Source organism: Macaca nemestrina, chromosome 18 (assembly GCF_043159975.1).
Source record: "Macaca nemestrina isolate mMacNem1 chromosome 18, mMacNem.hap1, whole genome shotgun sequence".
NCBI classification, from domain to species: Eukaryota; Metazoa; Chordata; class Mammalia; order Primates; family Cercopithecidae; genus Macaca; species Macaca nemestrina.
In genome coordinates, this window is record NC_092142.1 from 46,076,470 (window position 1) to 46,094,041 (window position 17,572).

Below are 17,572 nucleotides of genomic sequence, written 5' to 3' on the forward strand. Positions count from 1 at the left end.
AAAACCAAAGGTGAGAAGAGATTTTTTTAGTCCCAAATTGCAAGATAGGTTATTTTTACTGAAACATGTGATTTTAGAAGAAATGTTTATTAGACTAGGTAGCTATTATTACATACATGTGACTCAACCTGGAGAGACCTACAGGCAATTACTAGCTATCAATAGACATAAAACACAAAAATACCTTCGAATTTTTCCTTTAGCAAAGTCAGTTCTCTCATGTGTACCTTCTTGCTAGAGGACATGATTAACGTTGTGACTGTCAGTATGCATATTCTTTTAAACTTTTAAATCATCACCTTCCGCTTCTCTACGTTTCTATCCCTTTCCTATCCACTCATGCCTGAGATGCCCAAACATATGTCTTCATCAGTGTCAGTACTTCCATCTTTGTAAATTCGTTTATATTTGGCTCATGAAGCAAAGCAGAATACTACATTCTTTCTTGCAATTATTGTTGTGTAACAAATTAACCTAAAATTTACTGGCTTACAACTAGAATCATTTTATTTCTCATGATTCAGTGGGTTGACTGGGCAGTTTCTGCTGGTTTTGACTAAGTCATTCATGTGGCTGCACTCAGCTGGTGTGTTACCTGGGGCTGGGGTTCGGTGGGTTGACTGCACTGGCCTGCCTCTTCATGGTCTTTCTTCCTGAAGGAGACTAGCCTGGCTGTTTTCACATGCTTTCTCAAGGCCACACTCCAAGAGGGCAAGCCCCACAGTATAAGGGCTATCAGAGTTCTACTTGGGTCATGTTTGCTGATGTCTCCTTGGCTGTGGGTTGGGGCTAACAATGGTACGAATACTGGGGAGGCATGAATTATTGGGGGCCATTAGTGTAGCATTTTATACCTGAATGTTCATTAAGGTAAACTGTATTTTTCTTTTTTCTCCTCACTTTTCAGTTGACATATTTTCAAGGTCACTAATTCTTTCCTTGGCCATGTCTAAGTCCATCAAAGGCATTCTTCATTCGTATTTACAGCAAGTCACTTGTCCAGCTCACAGCCCACAGGCCACATGTGGCCCAGGGTGGCTTTGAATGTGGCCCAACACAAATTCATAAACTTTCTTAAAATATCATGAGATTTTTTTTTTTTTTTTTTAAATTTTTAGTTCATCAGCTATCATTAGTGTTAGTGTATTTTATGTGTGGCCAAAGACAATTCTTCTTCCAAGTTGGCCCAGGGAAGCCAAAAGATTGGACAGGCCTGTATTACAGTGTTTTTTATTTCTAGCATTTTTCCCATAAGAGCTCTTAGCATATTAATCACAGTTAATTAATTAATTTAGAGATGGAGTCTCACTCTGTCACCCAGGCTGGCATGCAGTGGCACTATCTTGGCTCACTGCAACCTCCAACTCCTGGGTTCAAGCAATTCTCCTGCCTCAGCCTCCCAAGTAGCTGGGATTACAGGCACATACCACCATACATGGCTAACTTTTTTGTGGTTTTAGTAGAGACAGGGTTTCACCATGTTGGGCAGGATGGTCTCAAACATCTGAACTCAGGTGAGGCCAGAGGTCACTCTGGCCTCCCAAAGTGCTGGGATTACAGGCGTGAGCCACCGTGCCTAGCCTTGATTTATTTATTTATTTATTTATTTATTTGAGACAGGGTCTTGGTCTGTCGCTGGTCTGGGCTGGAGTGCAATCTTGGCTCACTACAGCCTCGATATCCTAGGCTTAAGGCCCACCTCAGCCTCCTGTGTAACTGAGAATACAGGCAAGCACCATCATGCCTGGCTAATTTTTGTATTTCTGTAGTAATAGGGTTGCCTCATATTGCCCAGCCCAGTCTCGAACCCCTGGGCTCAAGCAATTCGCCTGCCTTCGCCTCCCAAAGTGCTGGCTTATAGGTGTAAGCCACCACACCTAGCCCACAGTTAATTTTAAATTCCCTGTCTCTATAATTTGACAGTCTTTGCCATAACTGAGTCTACTTGCTTTATCCATTCAGAGTGTGTGGCTTTTGTTTGTTTTGCCTTTTAGTGTGGCTTGTAATTTGTTGTTGAAAGCTGTACATGATGTATTGCATAAAAGGAACAAGGTAAATAGGCATTTAGTGTGAGGTTTTATGTTTATCTAGCTATGAGTTAGGCTGCATTTACTGGTAGTTGCAGCTGTAGATGTCAGAGGCGAAAACATCATCTAATGCTTATTTTTGTTTCCCCTGTAGTATTTGGGTTTCCCTAGAGACTCCTTTTTATTATTTATTATTACTGACTTCTTCATCCTCTCATTATGGAACACTAGAGATTCCTTCTGAAATAGGGCCTGAGCTTTGTTCAACTATAATCTCTATTATATAGCAGACTGATTAATGTGGTGGCAAGGTGTCGGGGGAGGGTAAGTGTTTAATGGTCTTTTAACTATTAGTCTTGTCTCCTCAACCACCCACCTGCCACCTTAGGTGAGACAGGCTAAAGGGGGCTAGAGTTGGGTATTTCACTTCTCTCATGTCAGTTAGACTCTGGTAAAACCCAACTTGGTTAGGTGTTGGTAAAATAGTTTCCCTTGAGGACAGGCCTTTGTTAAGGAGAGCAGTAGCTCTGGAAGTTTGTTTCTTTTAAAATGTTTACTCTCTTCCCTCTACACACACAGAAACACAAGGGCATTTTCCCCTCAGCCTTTGACTCTGAGAACTTGATAGGTACTCTAAGACTGGGCCTCCAGGAGTTTTTAATGTTTTAAACTAGTCTCAATCTCAGTCTCTAGCAATCAGTCAATCACCCTTGAAGCGTTCCTACCAGTTGCTAGCTCCAGCTGTGGCTTCCACTCAGTAATCTGTGATTCTCTGTATTTGCCTGTTCTAGTTTTGGGGACCGTGGTCTGTCTCCTGTCTTCATTCTTTGATGGATCTAAGAAGAGTTGTTGATTTTCAGTTTGTTCTTTTTTTTTTTGGTGAGGGTGAGAGTACAGCTTCCAACCTCTTTACATGTTGGATGGAAAACCACAAGATCTCAAAACTGTAGTGGTTAAAATATTTTGTAAAATTTTAATTTTATTAAAAAAAATTTTTTTTTCAGATCTAGGCTTGCAGAGGTTAAAATATTTTTCACTCATCATTCATTCTTTTGTTCTTTCTTATCTATCCTTTACATTTAAGTGTATTTCAAAAAATGGGCAACCAGGCCTATTTTATTAAAAAATTTTCGTTTCTTCTGTTTCAATAAAGCCTACATTCAAAAGTCCTATTTTAGATTTTTAAAATGTAAAATATAGCACTTTGGGAGGCCTAGGCTGTATTTTGAGCCCAAGAGTTCAAGGCCAGCCTGGGCAACATGGTGAAATCTCACCTCTACAAAAAATAAAAAATAAGCTGGGTGTGTTGGTGCACACCTGTAGTCCCAGCTACTAGGGAGGCTGTGGTGGGAGGATCTCTTGGGCCCAGGAGGTTGAGGCTGCAGTCAGTTATAATCACACCACTGCACTCTAGCCTGGGTGACAGAGTGAGACCTTGTCTCAAATAAATAAATACAAATAAAGTAAAATCTTGAAATAAAGGAGGACTAATCTTCTCAATTACTACTTTTGGTGAATATACATAATTAAGTCAAATGTATTATTATAATGGTTAATAAACTGTTCACTAAACTGTAATGAAAAATAAATGTTTTGTGTAAAGAACAATTAAAAAAATAAAATTCCAGGCTATTTACCAAGTTATTCAGAAATTCTACAGCAACTAAGTGAAACCAGTGGGAACATCTGTCTAGAATATGAGTTTTTCCTCAATGAAGTTAAGAAATAAAGATAAAACATTTAAAGATATTATAGCTTTTGTGTCTCCTATAGAGTTAAAAAACCAGAACAGGATTTTTCTTTTTTGATTGTTAAATTATTTTTTTGTGTGTTCTCCAAATAAAATTACATTTCCCATTATGTTGACTTTGCTAATGCTATATCTGCATTTCTTCTTCTTCTTCACTTTTTCTGGTCCATGCATACCAATCCTTCAAATGAAGACTTCCTTCACAAAGTGTTACCGGATCAATTCAGCCAATAATGGTCTTTCTTTGAATTCTATTATACTTATTGCTTTGTAATGACTATTTACGAGGGTATTTGCAAATGTATATGTCTGGCTCCTAATATATAAAGTTCTTGATGATGGTAACCTCATCTAAGTATATTTTCATATTCACAGCAGCTGGCAAAGCATCATGCACAGTTATCCAGCAAACAAGGTCAAGGGTATCAGATTTCTAGGAAGTCTTACAGAATATGGAATCCTAGTTCTTTCATAAAACTCCACTCTGGACACTTAAGTTTGCAGAAGAAAGGGCTAATGAATAGTGAAGTTAGTAATCTTTTAAACACCCTTTTGAGAAATCTTTCATTAGTGGCTTATCTTATTCTCTAGTTTTTTTTTTTTTTTTTCCTTATTTCTCGCTGCAAATAAATTATAGACTCTTTAGGACAATAAATATATTTCACACTTCTCCTCAATGTGCCTGGGATTACAGCTTGTATTTGGTAGATGTTCAATAAATACTTTTTCTACTTTATGTATATAATTTTAAGTTCCGGGATACATGTGCAGAACGTGCAGGTTTGTTACATAGGTATACATGTGCCATGGTGGTTTGCTGTACCCATCAACCCATCATCTAGGTTTCAAGCCCCGCATACGTTAGGTATTTGTTCTAATGCCCTCCCTCCCCTTGCCCCCCACCCCCCTCAATAATTTTTAAATAAAAAAATCTTCATAGAGTAACCCACTGTGGAGTTTGCTGTACATGTGCACTATCCCCCACACCTCCACAGCTAACACACACTTTACAAATGATTCTGATGCTCTTGAACTTTTCGTTTGTCCATTTTCTATGACTCTCTTAACAATTTCTATTTATTCTCTTGCTTTAATCTTTCTTTCACTTGCTCCTACTTATTTTATAGATTTGTCCTTATAAGTTTCTTTTTATTTTATTTTTACTACCCCTTACCCTTATTTAACCTCATCTCTTCTTTAGTTCTTTATAAATGTGTGGTTGTGTTTGTATGTTGGGGGGGTGGGTGGTGGTGCTACAAAATCACTCAATTTTGAAGACATAGGTTATTAAAGTTTTATAGCCCATTACTGTTTCACTGGAAGAGTCATCACATAAAACTGGTAGAAAGGAGATTCTTGATTGTCATTTCCAGGAAATAACCAGTTGGAGTAAATAACAGAGTACTCCCAATTTTCCCTTCCCATCTCTATGGCATTCCTGTCTCTCATGTCATTTATCCATATGCTATAATCACCTAGTACACTGCTACTATTATTACTTTAAACACAGTTTTTTTTTAGATCAATTAAGAGTAAGAAAAATAAAAGACGTTATTTTACATCCACGTATTCCTTCTCTGATGTTCTTCCTTCCTTATGTAGATACAAGTTTCTGACTTATCAGATTCCTTCTCCTTGAATAACTTATTTCAACATTTCTTGAGTGGTGATTAATTTCCTCAGTTTTTGTCTGTCTGATAGCCTTTACTTCTCCCTCACTTTTTTTTGTTGTTGTTGTTGTTGTATTTCTTCTAAAAAACAAAAAACGGGATACATGTGCAGAATGTGCAGGTTTGTTATATAGGTATACGTGTGCCATGGTGGTCTGCTGCACCTATTGACCTGTCTTCTAAGTTCCCTCCCCTCACCCCGCACTCCCCAACAGGCCCTGGTGTGTGCTGTTCCCCTCTCTGTGTCTATGTGTTCTCAATATTCAACTCCCACTTAAGAGTGTATTTCTCACTCACTTTAAAAAGATAATTTTGCTGGATACACAATTCCAGGTTGGTGGTTTTTTCTTTTGGCATTACAACACTTTAAATTTTTCACTGCATTTTCTTTTTACTTGCATGCTTTCTGACAAGAAGGTGGCTGTAATTCTAACCTTGTTCTGCTATGGGTATTTTTTCCTCTGGCTTATTTCAAGATTTTTCTTTGTCTTTGCTTTTCTGCAGCCTGACAATGATATGCATAAGTGTAGTTTTTTTTTTTTTTTTTTTTTTTTTTGGTATTTATCCTGCATGGTGTGTGGTCTGGGCGTCTCAAACCTGTGGTTTGGTGTGTGTCATTACTTTTAGAAAATTCTTGGCTATTAATTACTTCACCTATTTCTTTTGCTCTGTTCTCTCTTCTCTTTCTGATACTCTAATTTTCCTTATCATCTGCTCTTGCAGTTTGTTTACTTATAATACTCCAGTATTATATTGTGCCCTGGGGGTGTGGTGGTAAAGAGCTGGGGTGGGGGGAAGCATTCTAAAATTTTATGATTTTAGAATAATCAGTCTTGAAAACCAAAAATAAAATCCCAAGCCCCGCAACCAACTGAACTGAGCCCCCCTGGCCACAGGAAACCTGAAAACTGAATTCCCATTCAAGATGGGAAGGGAGGTTGCCCATGCTTTGCTGTACTCCCTCCCTTTTGGAGTTCAGGCACAACTGATCAGCATTAACATTAAAATAGGTATCCTGGCCAGGCGCCATGGCTCACGCCTGTAATCCCAGCCCTCTGGGAGGCTGAGGCAGGTGGATCACTTGAGGTTAGGAGTTCAAGAGCAGCCTGGCCAACATGGTGAAACCCCATCTCCACTAAAAACACAAAAATTAATCCCAGCTACTTGGGAAGCTGAAGCAGGAGAATCGCTTTAACCCAGGAGGCAGCGGTTGCAGTGAGCCAAGATAGTGCCACTGCACTCCAGCCTGGGTGACAGAGCGAGACTCCATCTCAAAACAACAAAACAAAACAAAAAACAACAAAATTTAGAGATCCTAAGGCTGACAAAACACATTCTCTGCCAAAAAGGTACCAGATTCCAGCCTGAGTCTGGTATAGCATCACATGACAGATAGCAGGCCCTGAAGGAAATAAAAGTACTTTACTCCAAAATATTAATATATTTCTTTAACACATTTTGAAATGGCCACGCAAAGCTGTCTTTTGTGGAGGAAATGTTACATCTGTAGAGAATCTCCATTTATGCAGCTAGGCTTTTCTCAGATCTAGGAGAGATTAAGGGTCTGACATATTTTAAGGTCTGAAAACAGTTATTTACCTTCTAGTCTCTGAAGCTTGCTACCTATAGGTTTATCCACATAACAAGAACCTTGGCCTCCACAATCCCCTTTCTCTTAACTCGAGCCTTTCTTTCTACTAAGTTTTTAGCTTAACTCTTTCAACCAACTGCCAATCACAAAATCTTTGAATCCACTGTGACCTGTAAGCCCCTACCCTTCGAGATGTCTTGCCTTTCCAGGCCAAATCAATGTATATCTTACATGTATTGCTTTATGTATTTACCTATAACTTCTGTCTCCCTAAAATGTATAAAATCTAACTGTAACCTGACCGCCTTGCCACACTTGCTCAGGACATCCTGAGAATGTTCCCCGGACCATGGTCACTCAAATTGGCTCACAATAAACATCTTTAAATAGTTGACAGAGTTTGGCTTTTTCATCAACAGTGTTTTGGTAGCTCTACATCCCTGGTCTGAGTTGCACAACACCACTTGGGTGAGATAGGAAGGCTGCGGGCTTGGAGCCAGGTAAGTGCCTTGGCCTGAGTGAAGTCTGTTCCCTGGAGATGGAGAAAGCCTTGGCCACGTTTCAAAATGGTTACTGTTTCTCACCCCTGCCAGAAACGTGAGGGGATCTTTTTTGTTTCTTCATCATGAGAACTACATGACAAAATAATTTTCTCTGACTTTACTTCAGTATGTTTGCCCTACTGATTTTGTGTTTCAAATTAGGGAATGCTGAGATATGATAAGCTCTGTAGTATAATTTCTTCTTATAGGGCTCAGAGATTACATTGTGGTAGGTAGTGAAATGAAACTATTATTACAGATTGAACTTTAAGAAAACAAAATACTGGTTCTGTTGCAATCAAATCTTATAAAGAAAATAGCAAAATTATTCAGCCATCAACCACAAAACTTTCAAATTATTCAGCCATCAACCACAAAATCTTTTCTATATGTTTACTTGAAACAGTTACAGGATGAGTAACTTGAGCTCAATATTAGTTCCCAGCTTTGCCAGTGTATTAGAATGCCACATCAAATTACCATCATGCACTGTAATGACATTTCAGTCAACAACGGACCACATAAAAGATGGTGGTCCCATAAAATTACAAAGAAACTGAAAAATTCCTATGGCCGAGTGCCATCTTAACTGTCATGATGTCACAGTGTAAGGCATTACTCACGTGTTTGTGGTGATGCAGGGGTAAACAAAACTACTGTGTTGCCAGGTGTATACAAGTGTAGCAATACAATTATGTACAGTACATACTTGATAGTGATAAATGATATTACTGATTTATGTATTTAGTATACTGTACTTTTTATCATTCTTTTAGGGTGTACTTCATCTACTTTTAAAAACAAAAAGTTCGCTGTAAAACAGCCTCAGGCAGGCCACTCAGTAGGTATTCCAGAAGAAGGTATTGTCATCATAGGAGATGGACAGCTCCATGGGTGTTATTGCCCCTGAAGACCTTCCAGTGGGACAAGATGTGGAGGTGGAAGATAGCGATGTTGGTGATCCTGACTCAGTGTAGGCCTCAGCTAATGTGGGTGTTTGTGTCTTAGTTTTTAACAAAAGGTTTAAAAAGTAAAAATAAAAAATTTAAAAAATATTTTTATACAACTGTACAATGTCTTTGTGTTTTAAGCTAAATGTTATTACAAAAGGGTCAAAAACTAAAAAGATTAAAAGTTTACAAGGTAAAGAAGTTACAGTAAGCTAAAGTTAATTTATTATTGAAGAAAAATATGTTTTAAAACAAATTTAGTGTAGGCTGGGCACAGTGACTCACACCTGTAATCCCAGCACTTTGGGAGGCTGAGACAGATGGATCACTTGAGGCTAGGAGTTGAAGACCAGCCTGGGCAACATGGTGAAACCCTATCTCTACTAAAAATACAAAAATTAGCCGGGCATCATGGCTCATAATCCCAGTTACTTGGAGGCTGAGGCAGGAGAACTGCTTGAACCTGGGAGGTAGAGGTTGCAGTGAGCCGAGATCACGCCACTTGCACTCCAGCCTGGGCAACAAAGCGGGACTCCAAAAACAAACCAAAACAAACCAAAACAAAAAAACAAATTTAGTGTAGGTTAAGCATGCAGTGTGTATAAAATATACAATAGTGCACAGTAATGTCCTAGGACTTCACATTCACTCGACTCACCCCAGAGTTAACTTCTAGTTGTACAAGCTACATTCATGGTAAATGTGGTAACATTTAAAAATCTTTTATACCCTATTTTCACTGTACCTTTATCCTTACATACACAAATACTTACCACTGTGTTATAACTGCCTACAGGATTCAGTACAGTAACATGCTGTACAGGTTTGTAGCCCAGGTGCAATAATAGGCTATAGCAGCAGTCCCCAACCTTTTTGGCACCAGGAACTGGTTTTGTGGAAGACAATTTTTCCATGGACCGGGGATGGGGGATGGTTTTGGGATGATTCAAGCACATTATATTTATTGTGCACTTTATTTCTGTTGTTATTACCCTGTAATATATAATGAAATGATTACACAACTCACCATAATGTAGAATCGTGGGAGCCCTGAGCTTGTTTTCCTATAACCAGGTGGTCCCATCTGGGGGAGACAGTGACAGATGATCAGGCATAGATTCTCATAAGGAGTGCACAACCTAGATCCTTGGCAGTGCTGCACAGTTCACAATAGGGTTTGCACTCCTATAGAACCTTATGCTGCCACTGATCTGACAGGAGGTGGAGCTCAGGCCATAATGTGAGTGATGGGGTGCGGCTGCAAATACAGATGAAACTTTGCTTGTTCACCTGCTGTTCACCTCCTGCTGTGTGGCCCCTTTCCACCAGGCCAGGGACCCATATGGTCCAGGGGGTTGGGGACCCCTGGGCTATACCATCTAGTCTAGGTGTGAAGTAGGCTATACCATCTAGGTTTGTGTACGTACAATCTATGATGTTTGGAGATGAAATAGCTTAACAATGCATTTTGCAAAACTTCTCTCCCTGTTAAGCTATGCATGACTATACTTGAAAGTTTCACTATATCTACCACACAAAAAATTAAAATAGCATTTCAGATTCAAAGGGACCACTGCTCATTATTCATTTGTACATTTCTACATAGTAGGGATTAAAAATTAGAAATAATTTGATAGTTCTCTTTACCCCAGGAAAATGATATACCCTGAACAGATATTAACAAAAGTGATGATGACAATGATTAGTAACAATAACAGAAGTTTATTTCCTGCATTATATTTTTAGATGTCATTACACTTGACAAAAACTTCCAATTATGGGGATATGGAGAAGCTGAATGACTTATAGGTCATTTAGGTCAGTGGCTCCTAAATACCTATTAAGCTTTAAACCAGAGAAAAAAGAGAAAACATAGTATGTATACTTCAAACTTTGTGTATAATTATAGTTGTAAAAAGTCCTTATCTGAGATTTCTCAGGCTCCTTGAACTCCTGAAGGAGCCCCTGGCACGTTGTTAGAAATGCAAATTCTGTGGCCCCACAGCAGACCTACTCAGCTGAAACTTTGGTGGTGGGGCCCGGAAAGGTGTGTTTTAATTAACTCTGTAGGTGATCTGATGTATGCTGATGTTTAAGAATCATTATTCTAATCAAAGCCAAAAATGTACTAAACAAACAATATATGCATCAAAGAGAAAGTTGTAATACATCACCAATTTACTAAATTCCTGCGTCATTTTCCCAATAATATGTTTTAAAAGTCCTACTGGATAATGACAACGGACATCAGGATTTTTATAAACAACAGAGTTTGAGAACCACTGCCAATAAGGAGAACATTTGTTCTCTACAGATTTAATGACAGCTGTACTATATACCTGATAGTGGGACCCAAACACTTATTTTCAGAATAATTGTATCATCTTTTCTAAAATTAATGAAACTTCATGAGAAGAAATAATTTGAATTCATATTTAGGATAATTTTTTTTTTTTTGAGACAGAGTCTTGCTCTGTCACCCAGGCTGGAATACAGTGGTGCAATCTTGGCTCACTGCAAGCTCCGCCTTCCAGGTTCACGCCATTCTCCTGCCTCAACCTCCCAAGTAGCTGGGACTACAGGCACCCGCCACCACACCCGGCTAATTTTTTTGTATTTTTAGTAGAGACAGGTTTCACTGTGTTAGCCAGGATGGTCTCGATCTCCTGACCTCGTGATCCGCCTGCCTCAGCCTCCCAAAGTGCTGGGAATGCAGGCATGAGCCACCGCGCCCAGCTAGGAGAAAATTTTTTTTTTGCCCTTATTTAGAACTAAAAATATCTTACTGAATTTATATTTGTATCAAATCCTTATTCTCACAGTTTCTTGATTGTAAGACAACATGAATAAGGAGCTAACCAGTATGGTGGGATGAATTGAGGACCCATGAATTCCTACTTCAATCAAGTTCTCAGTCAGCAAAAAAAGAAATTTATTTCACATGGGTGCTCTATATATGTTATCTTACAGTTAATCATGTTATCATCTTTTCTGACAGTGGTCTAAAGTTTTATACAAATCTTAGCAGTAATCTCACTAGCCCTTTAGCAAAGGGGCTGACCTTGTATTTATCTTTGTATCCTCATCAAGGGGTCTGGCACAATACCATATGTAAACAGATTTTTCTATTAAATTTATCATCTTGACTGTGTATCTGATATTCAGTATGTTTAAAACTTTTCCATATAAGTAGAACTACTTTTAAAAGGTTTTCAGTGATACAAAATACTAACAGTCTTACCATACTAAGCAGACATAGCAGTGTTACTTACAGTCCCAGGTCAGAAATGTAGGGCTAACTCATCGGCTGAACACTAAGAACTAAATAGTGCTCCCTGTTACATGTTTATATAAGGCTATTGTTTTTCTTTTATGTTGAACTAGATAATAGGAGACATTCATTCTTTAATTAATAAATAGTTTATAAGTTCTTTTAGTGATATCCAAATAAAAGTTGAGATGAGGTGGCTATTTATTATTAAGAGGTAAATTATCTCTTTCACCTAGAAAGGTACCATTTAATATACTCTAGTAGTTTAGGAAAGGAGAAACTAGTGGTCTGAAGAATTTAACATCGAAAGAAAATTACGCCACAACATTGATAAACTCAGGATTGGTTTTCAGATTAGAAAACTAAATATTAGAAACAAAGATGGCATAGATAAAATGTTAAAACCCCTTCTCATAATTATTTTTAAAATGTCTGCTATTCCTTCACTGATACACACTAATCAACATTCTTTAATGTTCTCCTAGCATTAATTCATTCCATACTCTACCTTGTGAATGTGTAATTATTTGAAAGGCTGCTGTGCAGGTGTAACTTAAAAAAAGAAAAAAAAAGAAACATAATGAGAAAGCGCTTAGATAACAGGTATTGCTTCAAGCAGAATTTTTTTTTTTTTTTTTTTGAGACAGAGTCTTGCTCTGTCACCCAGGCTGGAGTACAGTGGTGCGATCTCGGCTCACTGCAACCTCTGCCTCCCAGGTTCAAGCAATTCTCCTGCCTCAGCCTCCTGAGTAGCTAGGACTACAGGCACCCGCCACCACGCCCGGCTAATTTTTTGTATTTTTAGTAGAGACGGGGTTTCACTGTGTTAGCCAGGATGGTCTTGATCTCCTGACCTTGTGAGCCACCCGCCTCGGCCTCCCAAAGTGCTGGGATTACAGGCGTGAGCCACCGCTCCTGGCTTCAAGCAGAAATCTTAAAACATCTGGGGGTGCTCAACAACAACGAAACAGAAAAAAATGTGCCTAGGTCTTGAATACATATTTTTCCAAAACAGATATACAAATAAATGGCCAATAAGCAAATACAATATGCTCAATATTACGAAAATGCAAATCAAAACTACAATGGGATCCCACCTCACACCCAACAGAATGGCTACGAAAAAGTAGAAGTAACTAAGTGTTGGCAAGAATGTAGAAAAGTGCACCCTGTGTTCTGTTGGTGGAATATAAAATGGTGTGTAGACCCACCATGGAAAATGGTATGGTGGTTCCTTCAAAAATTACACAGAAGTATCATATGATGCAGCAAGTCTGCTTTTGGGTATATACCCAAAAGAACTGAAAGCAGGGTGTCCAGGTGATATTTGTACACCTATGTTTATAGCAGGATTACAACAGCCGAAAGGAGGAAGCAACCCAAGTGTCCATGAACTGGGGAATGAATAGAAAAAAGTGTGGAATACACCTAAAATGAAATATTATTCAGCATTAAAGGAAGAAAATTCTGAAACATGCTACACTGATGCACCTCAAGGACTTTACGCTAAGTGAAATAAACCAGTCACAAAAAGACAAATACCGTATGATTCCAATTACATTTGGTACCTAAAGCAGCAGTCCTCGAACTTTTTGGCACCAGGAACTGGTTTTGTGGAAGACAATTTTTCCACGGACCAGGGGATGGCTGGGTTGGTTTTGGGATGATTCAAGCACATTACATTTATTATGCACTTTATTTCTATTATTATTACATCGTAATATGTAATGAAATAATTATAAAACTCACCATAATGTAGAATCAGTGGGAGCCCTGAGCTTGTTTTCCTGCAACTAGACAGTTCCATCTGGGGGTGATGGAAGACAGTGACAGATCATCAGGCATAGATTCTCATAAGGAGCGTGCAGCCCAGATCCCTCACATGAACAGTTCACAATAGGGTTCATGGTCCTAAGAGAATCTAATGCAGCAGCTGATCTGACAGGAGGCAGCGCTCAGGCTATAATGTGATTGATGGGGAGCAGCTATAAATATAGATGAAGCTTTGCTTGCTCACCTGCTGCTCACCTCCTGCTATCTGGCCTGGCTCCTAACAGGCCATGGATTGGTACTGGTCTGTGGCCTGGGGGTTGGGGACCTCTGACCTAGAGTACTCAGATTCATAGAGACCGAAGGTAGAATGGTACATGCCATGGGCTGGAGCGGGAGGGAAATGGGGAGTTAGTGTTTAATGGGTACAGAGTTTCAAGTCTGCAAGGTGAAGTGCTCTGGAGATTAATGATGGTGATGGTTGCATACAATGTGAATACACTTAGTACTACTGAACTGTATACTTAAAAATGGTTAAGATGATATATTTTATGTTTGTATGTATTTCACCACAATTTAAAACAAAAATGAAAAGTCCCCACCTCTGCCAAATATGGGGGTGATGCTAAGAAAAACTGTCCATGGCCCCATATAAAAATATAATTTTGTCCAATACATATATTATTAGCATTTTTATCCCCAGTACAATCTTTCCATGGCATCTGACAGCCCACTTGTTATAGCTAAATCTTATCAACCACACCTATACCAACCCTGTCGAAGATTCACCCTTAGTAACCAGCTTCCATAATAAAAATTTCAAAACAACTACTTTATGATTTCAAAGTTTGAATTTCTGTGAGTCATTCCTTCCCTCAGTGACTCCAATAGGTACTTTAAAACTAGATGACTTTATAAGCTTAGAGTATTTCTAAGATACACATCATATTCTCTTTTCTTCCTAAACTGCTTCTAAAGATAATAAATTCAGCAAATATAAATGCTTTTGTATTCTGTTAGCTTTTGGTTTTTAAAACATTTGTTTATATTTCTATTATAGCTCTTTTAACTATTTCTTGTCTGACCCTTATGCTAAGGAGTTATGCATACACACATCATTTGTGCCAGGTGGTATTAAAAGTAAAATAAGGTTTAATGAACCACTGACAGGCAGAGCAGTAGCTGAATGCCTGGGTCCCTTTCCCCTCACCATCCTGTATTATTAAGGTGCACGCATCAACTGCAGCAGATGCATCATGAAAAATACTCAAGTGCCCCAGTCTTTGTGGCATTTTAAATTTTATATGGACATTGGAAGAAGACTGGGAATATCTAGAAGACATGAGAGCTTCCTGGTTGAGAAAACTGTTTTTGTTACAAAGGAGGAGTGTCAGGAACTAAGCTTCAATTATTGGGCTGTTGTATTCTCTAAACTCATGTGCTGAGCCAGCACTTTGCCAAACTATCAAAAGATAGGTCCCAGGACCATCAGATGTATCTCTCCTGCCTCTCCAAATCTTTTTTTTTTTTTTTTTTAAATTATTATTATACTTTGAGTTCTAGGGTACATGTGCATAATGTGCAGGTTTGTTACATATGTATACTTGTGCCATGTTGCTGTGCTGCAACCATCAACTCGTCAGCACCCATCAACTCGTCATTTACATCAGGTATAACTCCCAGTGCAATCCCTCCCCTCTCCCCCCTCCCCATGATAGGCCCCGGTGTGTGATGTTCCCCTTCCCGAGTCCAGGTGATCTCATTGTTCAGTGCCTCTCCAAATCTTTTCCCAATTCATCTGTCTGTTTACAGTGCCATAAGATGCCTGGCAAATAATACTACTATTTACATAGGAAGGTGAGAAGGATTTCCAAATATCCATAGAAGTTTGGAATCATAGTTGAATATTCATAAGTTTATAAAGTTTCATGATACTTGTGAGTTTTATAGTCTGTATCAGGATTTCTCAAGTCAGCACTGTTGATATTTTGGGATGGATAATTTTTTTGTTGAGGGAGCTGTTCTAGTTTGCTTAGCAGCCTCCTGGCCTCTATCCACTAGATGCCAGTAGCACCCTCCCAGTTGTGACAATCAAAAATGTCTGCAGACATTGTCAAATGTCTCCCGTGAGTCAAAATCACCCCTGATTGAGAACCACTGGTCCAAAGACAATTTGTACAAATTTTCAGACTCAGATTCTTACTGCACTCAATGCAAGTCAGTGCATTTCTGAATCGGGATGAGAAAAAGTAAATTAGGGGGTAAAAACCCCTCATTTCCTGCATAATCAGCCTGGGAGAGCAGAAAAGGATCATTTTTATTGATCAAGGTTTTCTATGCTATGTGATTATTCTAATAAAGGTATGAGCTTCTAGCCTTCTGAAGAAATTTTCTGTGAAAGAAGTTATCTAACTACAGGAAGTAACCAGGCTTTCAGGATTGGAGCAACCAGTGAGAACTCCATACTTCAACAGACTTCATCCTAGGAACACACACAGAGATTGAACATCCACTCCTATCGTATCATCAACCAGTGTGCAATTCCATTTAATTAATCAGAGTCATAGTTGTTTGTTAATTTCACCAGCTGGAATTAAATATCTATCTATCTATCTATCTATCTATCTATCTATCTATCTATCTATCTATCTATCTATCCATCCATCCATCCATCCATCCATCCATCCATCCATCCATCCATCCATCGAGACAGAGTCTAACTTTGTTGGCGAGGCTGGAATGCAGTGGCATGATCTTGGCTTACTGCAACCTCTGCCTCCTGGGTTCATGCAACTATCCTGCCTCAGCCCCTTGAGTAGCTGGGACTACAGGCGCCCACCACCGTGACTGGCTAATTTTTGTATTTTTAGCAGAGACTGGGTTTCACCATGTTGGTCTGGCTGGTCTCAAACTCCTAACCTCAAGTGATCCACACAACTCGGCCTCCCAAAGTGCTGGGATCACAGGAGTGATCCACCAGGCCTGGCCAGGCATTAAATATTTGATAATAGTTAATATTTACTATCTAAGCTATAATAGCAACTTGATCTCTCCAGTTGGATCCAAAGAACACATGATTACCTACCCCACCCCCCATCTAAACTGCTCCTCACCAGTCATCTTTCTCAGTAAGAGACAGCTACCCTACTACCTATGGCGCAAGCCTTCATATCCTGTGATTTATTCTTATTGAGATATAATTCACATGCCATAAAATGTACCTTTAATGTATACAATTCAGCAGTTTGTTAGGATGTTCACAGAGTTGTGCAAATCTGACCACTATCGAATTCCAGAACATTGTCATTGACTCAATATGAAACTCCATACCCATCAGCAGTCATCCCATTACTCTCACCAGCCCCTGAGAACCAGAATCTACTTCCTGTCTCTATGGATCTCCTTATTCTAGGCACTTCCTATAAATGGAATAATACCACGAAAACGACCTTTCGTTTGTGGCTTCTTTCATTTAGCAGGTTTTCAAGGTTCCTCCTCAGATTCACTCTTGATTTTCCTTTTTTCACCCATTCCATGTTAGTCCACGAAGAAGTGCAGCTGAGGCCATCTCCCTAACATATCCCTAGCCTGCCCATTTCTCCCCATCACTGCTACCATGTTAGTGCGAGCTGTGGGCATCTTGTGCCTGAATGCTTCCTATACTTCACCTGACTGACATACCAACAGTCATAACTCAACTCCTAAGTTTTCTACCCAAGAGAGGCCCTCCCTGACCAACCAACTTAAAGTAGCACTCAAACCACTCTCCATTACATGGACCTCTTTTTGCTTTTATTTGTTCATTCAATTATTCAACAAATTATGATAGTATTTCTCTAGGTGCTGGGAATACAGAAGTGAACAAGACAAAGATCCTTGCTCTCTTATATTCTAATGGAGGTACAACACAATAAAATAATTAGAAGGTGGCAAGTGCTTTGGTACAAGATGAAGTACAGAAGGGGAATAGTGAGGAGTGGGGAGTGTTGTGGTTTTCAAAA

General features: G+C 39.1%; 1 protein-coding gene and 1 long non-coding RNA gene across 3 annotated transcripts in view; one reads left to right on the forward strand and one right to left on the reverse strand.

The window, feature by feature from the left end:
- Nucleotides 1-8,471, forward strand: part of LOC105492224 (uncharacterized) — a 42,998-nt gene extending 34,527 nt beyond the window's left edge. For both annotated transcript variants that reach the window (XR_011616413.1, XR_011616414.1), the window contains one exon: nucleotides 8,357-8,471. This is a non-coding gene — a long non-coding RNA (uncharacterized lncRNA). The remainder of the gene's footprint in view (nucleotides 1-8,356) is intronic.
- LOC105492223 (integrin alpha FG-GAP repeat containing 1) overlaps nucleotides 1-17,572 on the reverse strand; it is a 294,233-nt gene that overhangs the window by 22,528 nt on the left and 254,133 nt on the right. The window lies entirely within an intron of this gene.